Source organism: Rattus norvegicus, chromosome 1 (assembly GCF_021556685.1).
Source record: "Rattus norvegicus strain SHRSP/BbbUtx chromosome 1, alternate assembly SHRSP_T2T, whole genome shotgun sequence".
Taxonomy (NCBI): Eukaryota; Metazoa; Chordata; class Mammalia; order Rodentia; family Muridae; genus Rattus; species Rattus norvegicus.
Genome location: NC_141534.1, coordinates 249,738,502 through 249,755,531, shown reverse-complemented (window position 1 = coordinate 249,755,531; position 17,030 = coordinate 249,738,502). Strand labels below are relative to the sequence as shown.

General features: G+C 40.0%; 1 protein-coding gene across 7 annotated transcripts in view; it reads right to left on the bottom strand.

The window, feature by feature from the left end:
• Nucleotides 1–17,030, bottom strand: part of Cyp2c55 (cytochrome P450, family 2, subfamily c, polypeptide 55) — a 73,425-nt gene that overhangs the window by 52,481 nt on the left and 3,914 nt on the right. Inside the window, exons 1-3 of one of the 7 annotated variants that reach the window (XM_087641951.1) lie at nt 8,811–8,968; nt 7,638–7,696; nt 6,518–6,821 (exon numbers count right to left, since the gene is read on the bottom strand). The exons of 1 other annotated variant lie outside the window; for it this stretch is intronic. The gene's annotated coding sequence lies outside the window, so the exon portion shown is untranslated. Of the gene's footprint in view, nt 1–4,580; nt 4,718–6,517; nt 6,822–7,637; nt 7,697–8,810; nt 8,969–17,030 lie in introns of those variants that run through there. 5 more of the 7 variants (XM_087641612.1, XM_087641771.1, XM_087642728.1 and 2 more) reach the window with 5 other exon arrangements.

The following is a 17,030-nucleotide window of genomic DNA, read 5'->3' as shown; positions in this document are numbered from 1 at the left end:
GAAGATCTCAGAAGATGGAAAGATCCCCCATGCTCACGGAAGAATAATAGAGCAAAAATGGCCATTTTACGAAAATGGATCTACCTATTCAATGCAATCCCCATTAAAATTCCAACGCAATTCTTCATAGAGTTAGAGAGAACAATTCACAAATTTATTTGTAATAACCAAAAACCCAGGATACCTAAAACTATCCTCAACAATAAAAAGACTTCCAGGAGAATCACTATTCCTGAACTAAAGCAGTATCACAGAGCAGTAGTGATAAAAACTATATGGTATTGGTAAAGAGGCAGGCAGATAGACCAGTGGAATAGAATTGAAGACCCAGAAATGAACCCACACACCTATCGTCACTTGATTTTTGACAAAGGAGCCAAAACCATCCAATGGAAAAAAGATAGCATTTTCAGCAAAGGTTGCTGGTTCAACTGGAGGTCAGCATGTAGAAAAATGCAGGTTGATCACCCTGTGCAAAGCTTCAGTCGAAGTGGATCAAGGACCTCCACATCAAACCAGATATACTCCAACTAATAGAAGAAAAAGTGGGGAAGAATCTCGAACACATGGGCACTGAAGAAAATTTCCTAAACAAAACACCAATGGCTTATGCTCTAAGATCAAGAATCGACAAATGGGATCTCATAAAACTGCAAAGCTTCTGTAAGGCAAAGGACACTGTGGTTAGGACAAAATGGCAACCAACAGATTGGGAAAAGATCTTTACCAATCCTAAAACTGATAGAGTGCTTATATCCAAAATATACAAAGAACTCAAGAAGTTAGACTGCAAGGAGACAAATAAGCCTATTAAAAAATGGGGTTCAGAGCTAAACAAAGAATTCACAGCTGAGGAATGCCAAATGGCTGAGAAACACCTAAAGAAATGTTCAACATCTTTAGTCATAAGGGAAATGCAAATCAGAACAATCCTGAGATTTCACCTCATACCAGTGATAATGGCTAAGATCAAAAACTCAGGTGCCAGCAAATGCTGGCGAGGATGTGGAGAAAGAGGAACACTCCATTGTTGGTGGGATTGCAAACTGGTACAACCATTCTGGAAATCAGTCTGGAGGTTCCTCAGAAAATTGGACATTGAACTGCCTGAGGATCCAGCTATACCTCTCTTGGGCATATACCCACAAGATGCCCCAACATAAAAAAAAGACACGTGCTCCACTATGTTCATAGCAGCCTTATTTATAATAGCCAGAAGCTGGAAAGAACCCAGATGCCCTTCAACAGAGGAATGGATACAGAAAATGTGGTACATCTACACAATGGAATATTACTCAGCTATCAAAAACAATGACTTTATGAAATTCATAGGCAAATGGATGAAACTGGAAGATATCATCCTGAGTGAGGTAACCCAGTCACAGAAAAACACACATGGTATGCACTCAATGATAAGTGGCTATTACCCCAAATGCTTGAATTACCCTAGATGCACAGAACACATGAAACTCAAGAAGGATGACCAAAATGCAAATGCTTCACTCCTTCTTTAAAAGGGGAACAAGAATACCCTTGGCAGGGAATAGGGAGGCAAAGTCTAGAACAGAGGCAGAAGGAACACCCATTCAGAGCCTGCCCCACATGAGGCCCATATATATACAGCCACCAAACTAGATAAAATGGATGAAGCAAAGAAGTGCAGGCTGACAGGAACCAGATGTAGATCTCTCCTGAGAGACACACCCAAAATACAGCAAATACAGAGGCGAATGCCAGCAGCAAACCACTGAACTGAGAACTGGACCCCTGTTGAAGGAATCAGAGAAAGGACTGAAAGAACTTGAAGGGGCTCGAGACCCCATATGAACAACAATGCCAAGCAACCAGAGCTTCCAGGGACTAAGTCACTACCCAAAGACTATACATGGACTGACCCTGGGCTCCAACTACATAGATAGCAATTAATAGCCTAGTAAGAGCACCAGTGGAAGAGGAAGCCTTTGATTCTGCCAAGATTGAACCCCCAGTGAACATGATTGTCGTGGGGGAGGGCGATAATGCGGGGAGGATGGGGAGGGGAACACCCTTAGAGAAGGGAAGGGGTTAGGGGGATGTTGGCCTGAAAACCAGGAAAGGGAATAACAATCGAAATGCCAATAAGAAATACCCAAGTTAATAAAGATGGAGAAAAAAAGGAAAAGAATAAATTAGTGGTCTACATTGCCCAACCAGAAATATATTAGCATATATTTCCTATTTTGGTTTTTTCTTTTTTTCTTTTCTTTTTTGGATTTTTTTATTTACATTTCAAGTGTTAACCCCTTTCATCATTTCCCCTCTGGAAACCTGGTGTCCCACTCCCCCTGCTTCTGGGAGGGTGCTCCCCCACCCAACCACCTAATTCCTCCTCTCCACCCTAACATTTCCCTATACTGTGGTATCAAGCCTTCCCATGCTCAGTCCAATGGTTGGCTGTGAGCATCTTCCTCTGTTTTGTCAAGCTCTGGCAGAGCCTCTCAGGAGACAGCTATATCAAGCTCCTGTCATCAAGCACTTCTTGGCATCTGAAATATGCCATCTGGGTTTGGTGTCTGTATATGGGATGAATCCCCAGGTGGGGCCTTTCCTTCAGTCTCTGCTCCACACTTTGTCTCCATGTTTCCTTTTGTAAGTTAACCTAATATAACACTCAGAATCAAGAAATTACAATTAAGGGGTTGGGGATTTAGCTCAGTGGTAGAGCACTTGCCTAGCAAGAGCAAGGCCCTGGGTTCGGTCCTTGGCTCCGAAAAAAAAAAAAAGAAATTAAAATTAATACATTGGGCCATCTAGCTCCCATTCCCATTATTATGTCAGTAGTAAATTTTAATATGCTCTTCACAACTAATTTTTATTCCTTCTTAGTCTACTGAAGCCTACTATAGTTTTCTGTCTTTCTGGGACCTAGACACTTTGGCAGAGCAGAGCCTTGAAGTTAACAAAATGTTTAAAGATTTGAGATTACCCAATTTCTTTATATTTAGATTCTGGTGTAGTGGTTTGAATAGGTATAGTCCCCATAGACTCATGTATTTGAATGAACGGTCCATAGGAATTGACCCTGTTAGGCGGTGTGGTCTTTTTTTGGAGTTGGTATGACCTTGTTGAAGGAAGTCTGTCAACGTGTGGGTGAGGTTTGCGGTCTCCTATATTCAAGGTATACCCAATGTGACACACAATTTCCTTCTTCTGCCTGTAGATCAAGGTAAGATGTACAACTCTTAGCTCCTCATCACCAAGTCTGCCTGCATGCTGCCATGCTTCTATCCATGATGATAGTGGACTAAAAGTCTGAAACTGTAAGCTAACCCCAATTAAATGGTTTACTTTATAATAGTTGTCACAGTCATTTCATGGTGGCTCTTCATAGGAATAAAACCCTAACTAAGCCATCTAGTTATGCAGTCTGGGCAGGAATATAACAGAAAATACTTTGAATTCTCATTGCATTCTATCAGATGATAAATTAAGTAAGTCCTACCACAGGGATCATTTTGATTATTTGATTCACAGTGAAGAAAGGGGAACAAGAAAAGGCCATTGGATGACTATGACCAAAATACAAGTATGAAATGTCAGAGCTGACAAGATGGCTCAAGGAGTATAGCACTTGGACAACCTGGAAACTTGAGATTGATTCCCAGAATCCAATGGAAAAATGGAAAGAGAGAAAGGACTCCGCAGTTTTCCACTGACCTGCACATTTATATGGAAGCACATGTACTAACACATACACCATGCATGTACACAAACACACAATAATGAAAACATTTTTAAAAGAAAATATCACCATAAAACCTATTACTATGTATAATTTTCAAGGGTCAATAAAAAGAATGAGCATGAAAAACAACAATAGGTAGTGTGGGAGATATAATAGGAACCAAAGCATGGAGTCAAATACTGTGATCACTAGTGTCTGTGTAAGTTTGCAAACTTCTCTGCAGAGCACTAGCTCTGCAAAGACAAAGGCCAAGGAAAGAGAACCTGGTTGATAACATGGATTCAGGCAATGGGAGCAGAAATGGATAACAATGAAAGAACCCAGGAACATAAAGAAAGCCTGAAGTCACTGTGATTTTTCTTCATGGAGGGGGTGCATTCTTTACCAATATGCTGAAAATGAAGGGGGAAGGTGCACCAGACAGGGAACCATAAGGATGTCCAGTCTGAGAAAGTCTCCAGCTGCTTTTAGCCTAAGACCATAATACAAACAACAGACCAGAGTGTGCCAATCCTGAGTCTGCCCCAGGACCACAAACTAGAGCTTTCAGACTTTAAGGGAACTGTGGCAGAGCCTTGGTGTCAGACAGATGACAGTTGATGATGAGCTGGAAACACTGCACTAAATTTCAGCTTTCCCTCCCGCCCTTGCATATGACATTAGGAACTGCAAAGCAGTGGCCCCAGGAAGCTTCAGAATGAGCTGAGTCATGGGAATCAGGAAGACAAATACTGAAGCTGCACAGCCCTGTTCCCAGTGACTCATTTAGAGCAATTGTTGTATTGCGATCAAAGGATGCTTGATAGTGATGAAATAGCTAATCCAAACACGCGTTCTCACTGAATATAAATCTCACCTGAATCATTCATTCACAAAGAGATAGTTCATAGTCCATACTCAAGAACCAATCAAATCAAGCAGATTTAGAAGGAGATTACAGAAGAAGAACAGGAACCTTAAAGAACCAGATCCCTAAGACCTCAATTTTTCAACCTAGGATAGAACACAAAATACATTAAGCACAAAATATCATACAAATGAAATAGTACCAAATAAAATATCTTCAAAGTCATAGTAATCAGATGTAACAGTAACCAATTAATCTGCTCAATTGATCTTGGGAGGGCTGGCATGTTCCTTACAGTCTGTTCCAATGTTCTGGGTTCCCCCAATGAACGACATATATGCACAGCCTTTATATTTTGCTATGCCTTAAACATCTCAAAGGCTAGGCCACTTCCTAAACTGCATGTGCCTAATCTACCTCTCTCCAATATCCCCATCATTACTTACTAAAATCTATATTCCATCTTTGCTGCCCTTGACCCAGATGGGGGACAAGGCTTGGAACCACTCTTCCCCAGCTTCTACATGGCAGTTCTCTCTCTAGTACCTTCTAAGGCATGGTTTCTCTTCTCCTCAACCTTCTCCCAACATGATAGATCTCTTCATCTTTCTTCTTTCTTGTTCCCTTCCCAAGAATCCTAAAAGTCCTGCCTCTGTCTGCCCTTCCCAACCATTGGCTGTTGGCATGTTTATTTACCAATCAGAACCAACTGGGGCCAGGGTCCTTCAGTTTTATGTGCAGGATACTGCAAATAGTATCTTGGAGAATATAATTAGCATGAGAATACAAGCAGTTACAATAAAATAAGTAGGTTGTATAATCAAAATTGCCCCCCTGGCTCATATAGCTTTCCTTGTGAATTCTGTCAAATGGAAAGAGCAATGCTAGACTTGTGACAAAAGCAAAAACCACTTCTTTCAGAAAGTAGAATACCTTCTTCTTCAATGCCAAACATCAGGATTACTGTGACACCAAACACAGCAAAGACATCATAGTGAAATAGAACTGTTTGCCAATATGTTCATTTATGCAGTCATACAAACACTTCAAATGTGTTCATTAATCAAGAAATATATGACAAAATATATACCATAAAGTGATGCTTGTCAGTGGAAATATAAGTTAACATTTTTAATTCAAACTTCTCTTTTAAAGATGTTTTTAATTAAAATGTTTTCATATAATAAACTTTAATCATGTTCCTTTCCCCTCCCCAATCACTTGCAGATCCCCTCTATCTCCCTATTTCCATACCCTTCCAACTCTCTTTCCTCTCTCTCTCTCTCTCTCTCTCTCTCTCTCTCTCTCTCTCTCTCCCTCCCTCCCTCCCTCCCTCTCTCTCTTCTCTCTCTCTCTCTCTCTCTCTCTCTCTCTCTCTCTCTCTCTCTCTCTCTCTGTCCTTTTAAAAGAACAATAAAAAGGCAAAAATTATCAAAAATTCAAAACAAGGACTGGAGAGATGGCTCAGAGGTTAAAAGCACCAGGTGTTCTTCCAAAAGTCCTGAATTCAATTCCCAGCAACTGCAATGGTGACGGTGACTCATAATCATCTATAATGAAAGCTAGTGCTCTCTTCTAGTTTACAGGTATATACACAGGCAGAATACTGTTTACATAGTAAATAAATAATTCTTCTTTTAAAAATTCAAAACAGCGCAAGGCCCTGGGTTCGGTCCCCAGCTCCGAAAAAAAGAACCAAAAAAAAAAATTCAAAACAAGCAAAAGATCAATATGACAAAAACTGCCAAAACAATACAAAAAGTCGACAAAGAAAACCATGGCATTTGCTTTGCCATGTGACCCACACATGAATGTGCTTGATAGATCCAGTGACACTGCAGTGGAGAAAACTAGATCTCTTTGTTAGCAGGTATCAACACCAAACAACTTCTTGGCTAGGGCTGGGGCACTGAATCCACCTCCCCATCTCAGTTCTGAGATCTCACCTTGCCTGAACTTGAGCACCACTATGCATGCTGCCACAGTCTATGTGAGTTCATGCAATTGTCCTGCTGTTTCTGGAAGACACTGTTTCCCTGGAGTCCACCATTGCCTCTGACTTACAATCCTTCATCCTCCTCTTCTGTATAGATCTCTGAGTCATGAGGAGACGGGTTTGATGGATGGATCCCATTTAGGATTGAGCGCTCCAAAGTTTCTCACTCTGCACATTGTCCAGTTGTGGGTCTCCATGTTAATTCCCATCTTCTGCCAGAAGATTCTTGAAGGATAACTGAACAGTGTGCTGATCTACATGTATAGCAGTATGACATTAGGGGTCATTTTGTTGCTATGTCCCTTAGTAGAATAATAGTACTAAGTTTTCCCCTAGGCCCTTGACTTATCTAGCCTCAGGTTTTTGGCAATGTCAGTTATAGACCCCATCTCATCGATCTTATGAAGTAGGTTTCAAATCCAGGCAAAAGGGGTTGTTACCCAAGCAATGGTGATATGTGCCTTTAAACCTGGCAGTTGTATATCTGAGTTGGAAGCCAAGCTGATCTACAAAGTAAGTTTCAGGACAGCCAGGAATAGACAGAGAAACCCTGGCTTGAAAACCGACCCAAAAGGTGGGTAGTGGTTATACTTAAAATGTTGTGCCTCTATTATAGTAACATATTTTGTGGGTAGGAAAATGTCGTAAGGTACAAGGTTTGTAGTTGGGTGACATTAATACTTTTCGACTCTGGTAGCCTCCATACTATCCAACGCTATGAATGCTAGCCAGTAAGAGGTAAAATTCAAATTAAACACCAACATGACTTCTTCTACATAAAGGTTGTCTTCAGCAATAGGGCTATACCATCAGGTTGTGGAGATGAACCAACAGATTTGGCAACAGCCTGTGATGTTTAGCAGGATTCCAGCGAATCCCTTTGGCCAACAACTAAACAAGATATAGCCCATTCCTTGTGCTGGAGGTTTTACTTGATGGCATAGGATGTCTAATTGAGCATTCTATTCCCTATTATTTGGTGAATCCATTTACATTACTTCTATGTGCATAAAATCCAAATTACAACTTCACCTTGTTTACTAAACGAAGGAGTCAACACATAAATTCACCTTAATATGTAGAGAGAAACCATTGGAAAGACAATCCCCATTGATTATGGAGAAAAAATCTGAAAGAAATAGGGAAATAGGAAAAGAATAAAAATATAGTTTTAGTAAAAACATTTTTTAAAAATCCCCATAAAACTAGAACAAATCAAATGTTTTTTCACTTTTATTCAGCATGACAGAACACAGAGAGAAAGATATAAATAGTGTAAAGAAAAAGCCAGATGTGGCCACTTACCAGGCCTGTTTGCATATATACATACACTTATATATCCCAGAAGCAGAGGCAAGAGGATTGTAATAATTTCAAGACCAGCTTGATTTACACAATGAGTTCCAGGCAAAACGAGGTTAAAAAAGCAAGGCCTTGTCTCAAAAAAACACAATTTTTTTCTTTCATCTTTATTAACTTGGATATTTCTTATTTGAATTTCGATTGTTATTCCCCTTCCTGGTTTCCTGGCCAACATCCCCCTAACCCCTCCCTCTCCCCTTCTCTAAGGGTGTTCCCCTCCCCATCCTCCCCCATTACCACCTTCTCCCCAACAATCACGTTCACTGGGGGTTCAATCTTGGCAGGAGCAAGGTCTCCCCCTTCCACTGGTACTCTTACTGGGTTATTCATTGCTAACTATGAGGTTGGAGCCCAGGGTCAGACCATGTATAGTCTTTGGGTAGTGACTTAGTCCCTGGAAGCTCTGGTTGCTTGGCATTGTTGTTCATATGGGGTCTCAAGCCCCTTCAAGTTCTTTCAGTCCTTTCTCTGATTCCTTCAACAGGGATCCCCTTCTCAGTTCAGCGGTTTGCTGCTGGCATTCGCCTATGTATTTGCTGTATTTTGGGTGTGTCTCTCAGTAGCGATCTACATCCGGCTCCCGTCAGCCTGCACTTCTTTGCTTCATCCATTTTATCTAGTTTGGTGGCTGTATATATATGGGCCACATGTGGGGCAGGATCTGAATGGGTGTTCCTTCTGCCTCTGTTCTAGACTTTGCCTCCCTATTCCCTGCCAAGGGTATTCTTGTTCCCCTTTTAAAGAAGGAGTGAAGCATTTGCATTTTGGTCATCCTTCTTGAGTTTCATGTGTTCTGTGCATCTAGGGTAATTCAAGCATTTGGGGTAATAGCCACTTATCATTGAGTGCATACCATGTGTGTTTTTCTGTGATTGGGTTACCTCAGTCGGGATGATATTTTCCAGTTCCATCCATTTGACTATGAATTTCATAAAGGCATTGTTTTTGATAGCTGAGTAATATTCCATTGTGTAGATGTACCACATTTTTTGTATCCATTCTGCTGTTGAAGGGCATCTGGGTTCTTTCCAGCTTCTGGCTATTATAAATAAGGCTGCTATGAGCATAGTGGAGCATGTTATATGTTATATGTTATATGTTGGGGCATCTTAAAAGTGCTTCATAAAATATCTAAGCAATTAACCAATCTATTTTAAAGCACTTATATTACAGTATATACAGAAATTATTTTAGTCATTTATGGTCACATATGCAGACACAAAATTTACTATTATTGGCTAGAGATATGGCTGTGTGGTTAACATGTGACTGCTCTTCTTAAGACCCTGAGTTCACTTACACACATTGACATAGGGTGGATTGTAACTGCCTCTAACTTCAGTTTCAGGGGATCTGGCATCCTCTTCTGGCTTCTGTGGACACACACACACACACACACACACACAACCACACACAACCACACACAGGTGACATACACACACAGAAACATGCATATATATAAAAATGAAAATAAGTCTTCAAAAATACATTGAAAAAGAAATGACTACCATGGAGGAAGTACATTTTACTAAGAGTTTCCAGCAATCAGGAGGCATAATACACAATTTGGGTCTCACAAGGACTGAAGCAATGAAGTGAAAACAGCAAACACCTTGCTGTGGTTCCTGCAGCAATAGAAAAAATAACCATGGTAGTGATGTTGATGGAGGTAAACTCATTGAGTAAAGTTACAATTAACTAATGCAAATAACTTCTATAGGACATGGGATATAAAATTGACCTTCATTTTCTTGCTACCTGGCTTTAGAGTCTAGAGTACAGAGATCAGAACACTATCTTGTGTGATGTAAGATGCCAGTATGCTCATGGACTCAAGCCTGGTTGGTCTACAGCTGTAGGTGTAAGTCATTTACTACCTAGGTATCAGTAACACAGATAAAGACGAGCCGTTTCTCCTTACTCATCAAGGCCTGGTGTGTCAAGATACCATAAAATGTATAGAAAAAAATGAATGTGTCTTCTGATGGTTTGTCATTTTATAAAGGAAGCAATTAGGGGTAATAATAATGGAGTAGAGTATAATTTTATAGAGTAGAATATAGGTTGCTTTCAACAATATAGAAAACATTATGAGAAAAATGCGGGAATACAACAAAATATAAGGAATCTACTTAGGCTTTCCCACAACATTTCTTATTTGCATGGCCCAATAAATAAAATGGACTTGAAGTTTCTGGGCATGAATAGCAACATCGTGGCAGGGTTATGAACTAAAAATAGAAATTTGACAATAAGATCTCAGTACATTTTCTTTATAAAAAGATTTTATTTTTAATTATGCATTGGCCTATAACTGTAGGTATAAGTCATTAACTACCTAGAAATCAGTTAACACAGATAATATAGAGCAGTTTCTCCTTAGTTTGCATGGTTAGGTGTGTATACCTATATGTGTGCATACGCATCTAGATGCATGTGCCTGTGGGAGGAGAGGTATCAGATTCTGTAGAACTGGCATACAGGCAGTTGTGAGGCACCTGACATAGGTACTGAAAATCAAATTCAGGTGATTTGAAAGAGCACTCAGCACTTTTAAAAACTGAGACATCTCTAGAGCCCCTCGGTGTATTTTGTAAGTCACAGTGCCAAGTACAACACAGTTAAATTGTTAGATTATTGAAAGGGGTAATGAACTCCTTAGTAAAATACATAATTGTGCACACGCGCACGCACGCGCGCGCGCACACACACACACACACACACACACACACACAGTTTCTTTTGTATAACTAAGAGGAAAAAGATATAGTTAGAAATTCAAGGTAGGAAGTTGTAGCAAAATGTGATAGAGGATGGTAGTAAGAAAAGGAATGGATTATCCTGCCTTTAGAGGATGAAAGAGTTGACAGGAATCACAAGTTCCCTAGGAAAAGAAATAATAAATACTGATTTTTAAAATGACACAACAACATTTGTGTTTTTCAGTTTATTTGGGCTCTTACAATAGCAGAAAAAAATGTGGACAGATAGTGTCCTCCTGGTCTCTATCTACAGCCAGAGTTAAGGCTGTCCCACAGCCCTCCAGACCCGAAGCCTATCTGGAGAGAGCTGATCTACCAGGAGTGTTCTCATTCCTAAGCCCACAGGTTAGTCCACATTTTTGCTCCACTAACTGTCCAAAGATGGACCACCAGAAACTGCAGAGAAGCCTGGGATAGCATCTTTTCAGTCTCCATTTGTGCCCAGAGCTCGGGATGTCCAACAGCACTCAGGACCCAAAGCATGATCAGAGATCATAAGTTAATAGGCCCACAGGAGGGACAAGCTCCACTCAAAGATAGCAAGACCAACTGACATCAAGGATAATCAGATAGCGAGAGACAGGGCAAGGAGCTAAGCAAAGAAACCAAGACAACTTGGCATCATCAGAACCCAGTTCTCCCCTACAGAAAGATCTGAACATCCCAACACACAGGAAAGGCAATATTGTATTTAAAATAACATCTAATGATGATGAGAGAGGGCTGTAAGAACAAAAATAACTCCCTTAAAGAAATACAGGAGAAGACGGGTAAATAAGTAGAAGCTTTTAAAAGAAAACACAAAAATCCCTTAAAGAATTACAGGAAAACATAACCAAACAGGTGAAGGAATTGAATGAAATAATCTAGGACCTAAAAATGGAAAAAGAAATAATAAAGAAATCACAAAGAGAGACAACACTAGAGATAAAAAAAATCTAGGAAAGAGATCAGGAGTCATAGATGCAAACATCACGAACAGAATACAAGAGAAACAAGAGAGAATCTCAGGGGCAGGAGATACTAGAGAAAACATTAACACAATACTCAAAGAAATGCAAAAATGAAAAAAGTTCCTAACCCAAAACATCCAGGAAATCCAGGAAACAGATTATCAAACCAAAGGATAATAGGTACAGAAGAGAGCTGGAGGTTCCGCAGAAAATTGGACATTGCACTTCCTGAGGCCCCTGCTAAACTACTCCTGGGCACATACCCAAAAGATGACCCAACATACAACAAAAACACATGCTCCACTATGTTCATAGCAGCATTATTTATAATAGTGAGAAGCTGGAAAGAACCAGATGTCACTCAACAGAGGAATGGATACAGAGAATGTGGTATATCTACACAATGGGGTGCTAGTCAGCGATTAAAAACAGTGACTTCATGAAATTCATAGGCAAATGAATTAAACTAGAAAATATCATCCTGAGTGAGGTAACTGAATCACAGAAAAACACACATGGTATGCATTCACTGATAAGTGGATATCAGCCCAAAAGCTTGAATTACCCAAGATATAATCCACAGACTACATGAAACTCAAGAAGGATGACCAAAGTGTGGACGCTTCACTCCTTCTTAAAAGGGGAAACAAAAATATATTCATAGGAGGGGATATGGAGGCAAAGTTTGGGGCAGAGACTGAAGGAATGGTCATTCAGAGCCTGCCTCACACCAAAACTAGATAAGATTGATGAAGCTAAGAAGTGCATGATGACAGGAGCCAGAACATGACAAATACAGAGGTGAATGCTAGCAGCAAACTATTGAACTAGAATGGGATCCCCATTGGAGGAATTAGAGAAAGGATTGAAAAAAAAATGAAGGTGCTTGAAACTCCATAAGAACAACAACACCAATCAACCAGAGCTTTCAGGGACTAAACCACTACCCAAAGACTACACATGGACAGACCCATGGCTCCAGCTGCATATATAGTACAGGTTAGCCTTTTTGAGCACCAATGGAAGAAGAAGCCCTTGGTCCTGCCAAGGCTGGACACCCCCTCAATGTAAGGAAATGTTATGGGGTAGAAGAGGGGGTGGTTAGGGAGGGGAACACCCTTTGAGAAGGAGAAGGGGATGGGATAGGGTGTTTATGTCTGGGAAACCAGGAAAGAGAATAACATAAAATGTAAATAAAAGAAAGAAAAAAACTTCATACCCATTAAAGAAAAAATCTACAAAGATGAATTCACTCTCAATTCTGAACATCTATGCTCCAAACTGCAAGGGCACCCACATTCATAAAAGAATATTTACTAAACCTCAAAGCATACATTGTACCTCACACAATAATAGTGGGAGACTTAAATACCCCACTCTCATCAAGGGATAGATCGTGGAAACAGGAACTAAACATAAACATAAAGAAATTAACAGAAGTTATGAACCAAATGAATATAACAGATAGTTATAGAACACTTCATCCTAAAACAAAAGAATATACTTTCTTCTCAGCACCTCAAAGTACTTCTCCAAAATGGACCATATAATCAGTCACAAAGCAGGTATCAACAGAAACAAGAAGATTGAAATAATCCCATGCATCCTATCAGATCACCATGTACTAAGTCTGGTCTTCAATAAAAATAAAAACAACAAAATGACCACATACACATGGAAGTTGAACAATGGTCTACTCAGTAATAAATTGGTCAAGAAAGAAATTAAAGACTTTTTTGAAATTAATAAAAATGAAGACACAATATACCCAAACTTATGGGACACAATGAAAGCAGTGCTAAGAGGAAAACTCATAGCTCTGAGTACCTCCAAAAAGAAACCAGAGAGAGCATTCATTAGCAGCGGATGGACTTGTTGGGAACCAATGGGAGGAGAAACACTTGGTCCTACCATGACTGGACCCCCCCCCCATTGTAGGGAAATGCCAGGGTGGGGAAGCAGAAAGGGGTAGGCAGTTGGGGAAAAGGAATACCCTCATCGAAGTAGGGGGAGGGGTGATGGGATAGGGGCTTATGAATGGGAAATGAGGAAATGGGATAACATTTGAAATGTAAATAAAAATATCCAATAAAACTTTTTCAGAAAAATAAAACAACAACAAAAACAGTATCAACCATTCAGGTGGAGTACACATGGAGGGAATCGATGACTCCACCCACATATATAGCAGAGGATAGCATTGTCCAGCATCAGTAGGAGGAAAAGTCCTTGGCCTTCTAAAGGCTCGTTTCCACAATGTAGAGGAATATTGGGGCTTTGAGGTGGGAGTACATGTGTAGGAGTGGGAGCATCCTCATAGAAGCAGGGGGAAGGATGAGGGGGTAAAGGAGAGGGGGGAAAGAGGATAAAATTTGAAATGCAAATACATAAAATATCAAGAAAAATAAAATTTAAAAAATGTAAATAAAAATATCCAATAATGGAAAAAAAGAAAAAAATATCATCCTGAGTGAAGTAACCCAGTCACAAAAGAACACATGGCATACAGTCACTGATAAATGAATATTAAGGCTTGGAATACCCAAGATACCCATAGACCGTATGAAGCTCAAGAAGGGAGACGAAAATGTGGATGCATCAGTCCTTCTTAGAAGGGGAACAAAATACTCACAGGAGGAAATACAGGAACAGAGTGGAACAGAGACTGAAGGAAAGGCCATCCAGAGACTACCCTACCTGGGGATCCATCCCATATGCAGCCACCAAAACCAGTCACTATTGCTGATGCCAAGAAGTGCTTGCTTACAGGAGCCTGATATAGATTTCAACTGAGAGGCTCTGCCAGATCCTTACTGATACAGATTAAGATGCTTGCAGCTAACCATCCAGTTGTGCATGGGGACCCCAATGGAGGATTTCAGAGAAAAAAACTGAAGGAGCTGAAGGGGTTTGCAACGCCATATGAAGAACAAGAATATCAACCAAGCAAACCCCCCCAGAGCTCCTATGGACTGGACTACCAACCAAAGAGTACACATGGAAGGACCCATGGCTCCAACCACATATGTAGAGGATGGCATTGTCTGGCATCAATAGGAGGAGAAGCCCTTGGTCCTGTGAAGGTTCTTTTCCCCAGTGTAGGGGAATGCCAGGGTGGTGAGGTGGTAATGGGTGGGTGCCAGAGGTAGCATCCTCATAGGAGCACAGGGAGGGAGGGAGGGAGGGAGGGAGGGAGGGAGGGAGGGAGGGAGGGAGGGAGGGAGGGAGGGAGAAAGGGGAACCAGGAAAGGAGATAACATTTAAAAGGCGAATACATAAACTATTCAATAAAAAATGATTTAAAATTTATGGATAGCTTATAAAGGCCAGAAATTCATTTGGTGCTGCTCTGGAGGGTTGAGAGCTTACAGATTAAGGTATCAGGCAAATGACAATCTATTTATATTTTGAATTTTTAAACAATTTTTGTATCCTCACACAAAAAAAGAGGCAAATATGTCCCACCAATACTGCATTTGAAGGACTTATATATGAGAAACAAATGTGTCCTCCCAAATACTGCATTTCCATTACTTCATTAGAGATTAGGTTTCAATATATGAGTTGGGGGATACATATTCATTCAATAGAAAATCATTTCTTAGGCATAGTATTTTAGGGATGTATTTATAATTGGAGTGCATTAAGTCAACCATCATCAACTGCTAAGTACACAGCAGGATCAAAACTACAACAAAATCTCTACTATTAGATGCAGAGATAAAGGAATAAAATGCCATTTAACCTATTGCCCTGTGTACTTTATCAGACATAGTCCATGGGTTTGGCTTAAGTAGAAGGTTCAACGTCTAAGATGAAGTCATCTCTTTTTCTTCTTTCTTTGGACGGTAACAAGAGGACTGTGCAAATAAGGTCATTTCTGATTAAAGGATGAAGTCATCTCTAATGGAATGAGGTTAGGTCCAAAGGTTAATTTTGTCTGGGATATCATCTTCAGTAGTGAGCTCCTAGATCAGGATGAGATGATCTGGAATATGAACCTAGAGTATGCTAAGTGTGTCCTCACTATAGTGGGTGATGTGTCTCTTAGCATCTACCGTTGAGGTTGACATACTTTTTTTAAGTGTTAGGACTTGATTGTAAAACAATGAAGGTACTAAAACAAATTTCAATTATACCAACAATGGCTATGATAGTGTGTGTGTGTGTGTGTGTGTGTGTGTGTGTGTGTGTACCTTAAGAGCTCACTTAAGAAAATTAACTTAAGAAGAAAAAAGTGTGCTTCAGAATGCTTGTGGCTCTTGCATAGTATCACAGTTCTATTCCTAGAACTACATAAGATAGCTTAAAACTGCCTGTAACTCCAGTGCCAGTGAATTCAAAATGCTCTTCTAGCCTCCAAGGACACACACACACACATGCATGTGTTCATAATAAACACATGCAGATTCACAAACACATACATATAAATACAAAAACAATTTGCTTTTAGAAAAGAAAATGAAGAATGGTTTTTAAACTGATGTAGGTCAGTCATAGGCCATAAATTTTAAAAGATTATCCTGGGGCAAAATAAAAGTCCATTTGTGGATCTATTGCTAGACAAAATTGATGAGATCATTCTGTTTTCTAGATAAACTGTCCATCAGGGACATTTGTGTATAAGAAATGTATATTTTTTCTTTATTATATTTTTCTTGGATATTTTATGTATTTACAGTTCAAATGTTACCCCCTTTCTCCCCTCTTCCATACCCCCCTTCCCCTGCTTTTATGAGGATGCTCTTATTCCCACCCACCCACTACAATCTCAGTGCCCTGGCATTACCCTACATCGGGGAAACAAGCCTTCACAGGACCAAGGGCTTTTCCTTTTATTGATGCTAGACAATGCCATCCTCTGCTACATATGTGACTGGAGTCATGGGTCCCTCCATGTATAATCATTCCTATTTCTTCAACAGTCTATTGTTATATATTTTGAGAAATGAAATGCACAAGTGATTCTAACTACTACTATAAATATGAGTATCTTGATAAGACTGGACATTGTTTCCTTACTCTACATATATACAATTGACTTTTATTTATGTTTTGGATCTCTAGAATACAAGAGATAGCAGACAAGGTGATATATGCCTTTAACTGCAGCACTCAGAAAGCAGGGGCAGGTGGGATATCTCAAAACCTGTATAGTTCCAGGCCAGCCAGGACTGCAGTAAGAAATTGTATGAGAGGGGAGAGAGAGAGAGAGAGAGAGAGAGAGAGAGAGAGAGAGAGAGAGAATATCAGGTTAAGAATATATTCTTTTGCCTAAAGGGGCAATTCTTAGGCAATAACAGTGTTGTATTAAGTACAAACATGGGAGATTTAATGGCCAAGTCATCCATTGCTAAGGAATGGTAGGCAACAATGTGACACAAAC